Consider the following 2,500-nt stretch of genomic DNA (forward strand, 5'->3'; position numbering starts at 1 on the left):
TGTCTCCATGCGGCCGTCTGAGGTAGGTACTCCGTATAGGTAGTGCATGTGTGCGTGTGCTACGCGCCGTTGCGTGCTGGGGTTGAGAGTTGGCTTAGTGACATCAAAATTTAGGTCAGAGTCATATATGGGAAGCATCATGCTGCATGACAAACCTCGACACAAGATCTCACCAGCGAAACACAGATGGCCACGGTGACTTAAAAACATGCGCGGCGCAACTATAAACAAAAGGACATGCAGCAGCCGCGCGCCCTCGTACGCATCAATTTAGTTGATCGCGTACAGGAATCTCTTCTGCTTCGCTTCTCCCAGCCACTACTTCCCTCCATTCCGATTCCCTCATTCGCGAAATTGCGTTTTTCTATGGGCGCTCGCGTTCGGCTGGCTATATTACATACGTCATTCACCGTGAACCGTACACAATCGCTATCCTATTAGACGTCATAGCGTGCTCGTCACAAATAAGGCCATCACTAACATTGTCACGCTGCTGCGGTGCGAACTATTCAAACTATAGTCGCGACGACGTATCGTCATCGTCATCGTCCCCCGCCCACGCCACCGCCGCCTCGGCTTTGAGGTGTTTTAATAAAAAAGATATTCATTGGACGGAATGCGCATCACGTGCATTCACTGCACTATTAATAACGCCGAGTAAAGGACGGCGTATAACAGTAAGCCTCCGAGATTGTTCACCGTTTGACACTACTCTCGTCTCTAGAAAAGGCCTTTTTTGGCATTTTTTCCGCCGAAATTCGGCACTAGAGTGCAATAATTAGCATTGTGCCACGCAAGTTGGATGCCTCGTGGACGTGGGAGAAAGCATTAGAAGTAAAATTATTTTGTTTTGTATTCGTGAGATTCGTCAGGTGGCGTAGTCAGAGCGACCGGTTCGTGTTTTTTGTGTATGAAATGTGTCCAGACAACTTTGCAGAAATTCGCATCATAGAGCTGGCAAAAGTTTCGAGCGGAGCATAGAGCATGAATCTGTAGTTATTTAACATGAATAAAGTTGTATGATTGTGTAAGCGAAGTAACAGTGTGAGTATTTTTAATTAATATCTGTTCGATGCTTATTCAGGCCTGCAGCCTATGGACGGCCTCTACTGTTGATCAACACCTTAAAGCCACATGTTAAAGAGTGCGCTTTTGCCAAGGAGTCGAATAATTGAGTTTTATGGTGAACTGAAAATCTGTTATGCTAGTGCTCTAGCATGTTTTTAGTCACATGCATGCTCAAATAACATTTATACATGTTTTTTATGTAAACATGTACATATCCGTGTACATATTTGCATGTATTTACATAAAATACACTAATTTTACACACATTTGTGTCAAAAAAATACGATAATATTTTTCTTTTACTCTATTGTCGCACTACTAACCCTAACAGTGTAAAAATATCTTAACTTTAATGCTTGCATTTTACCCTAACCCTCGTTCTAACACTACGCATAACCGCATGAAGCGAACATTGATTCCTGGTTTTGGGGCTCTTTTCCGAGAGCGATATCTCAGCTCGTGGAGTTATGCCACCTTTGAAATTCGATACCCGTATAAGGAAAAGGGTCGAAATCATTCATCTAAAATTTCAAGTCGATACGTCTCTCTTCTGCCTTTAAGGAGGGGTATAACAGTAAGGCCCCGAGATTGTTCACCGTGTGCACTACTTCGTCTCTAGAATAAGGCCTTTTTGGCATTTTTTCCGCCGAAATTCGGCACTAGAGTGCAATAATTAGCATTGTGCACGCAAGTTGAATGCCTCGTGGACGGTGAGAAAGCATTAGAAGTAAAATTATTTTTGTTTTGTATTCGTGAGATTCCGTCAGGTGGCGTAGTTCAGAGCGACCGTTCGTGTTTTTTGTGTATGAAATGTGTGGTCCAGACAACTTGCAGAGAAATTCGCATCATAGAGCTGGCAAAAGTTTCGAGCGAGCATAGAGCATGAATCTGTAGTTATTTAACATGAATAAAGTGTATGTTGCACACACACACCACCACACCACCCACCCACCACACACACACACACACACACACACACACACACACACACACACACACACATACACACACACAAGCATACACATGCATGCACTCACTGTTGCATGCACAAATTCACAAGGGGGTGCACGTGCGCGCGCGCACACATACACGCACGCACAGACGCACACACGCACGCACGCACGCACGCACGCACGCCCACACGCAACCACGATGCTGCGCAGAGACAAGCTTTAATTTAAAATCAGCAGAAGCGCGCTGCTGCTATGTTTTCCTTGCAGGAAATGATCGCGCCGTTACGGCCGGAGTCAGGGCAACGAGACACGGCGCGTGTGTGCGATGCGGTGATTGCGTTTGCCACGTGACACTCTCTGACGAAAGACTCTCACTGTCACGCGCACACATCACGATTCCGCTCGCGGTCAAACAACCGGGCGCTCCATAACACGTCCTCGCGGAAGCCAGAGTTTGCGTTGCTATATTTATATATAAT

At 45.6% G+C, this 2,500-nt stretch overlaps 1 long non-coding RNA gene across 2 annotated transcripts in view; it reads left to right on the forward strand.

Annotated features, from left to right (window-relative positions):
• LOC106804705 overlaps positions 1-2,500 on the forward strand; it is a 13,661-nt gene that overhangs the window by 1,689 nt on the left and 9,472 nt on the right. Inside the window, exon 2 of one of the 2 annotated variants that reach the window (XR_001393355.1) lies at positions 1,085-1,183. This is a non-coding gene — a long non-coding RNA (uncharacterized LOC106804705). Of the gene's footprint in view, positions 1-1,036; positions 1,184-2,500 lie in introns of those variants that run through there. The other variant, XR_001393354.1, reaches the window with a different exon arrangement.

Source organism: Priapulus caudatus, unplaced genomic scaffold, assembly GCF_000485595.1.
Source record: "Priapulus caudatus unplaced genomic scaffold, Priapulus_caudatus-5.0.1 Scaffold83, whole genome shotgun sequence".
NCBI lineage: Eukaryota > Metazoa > Priapulida > Priapulimorpha > Priapulimorphida > Priapulidae > Priapulus > Priapulus caudatus.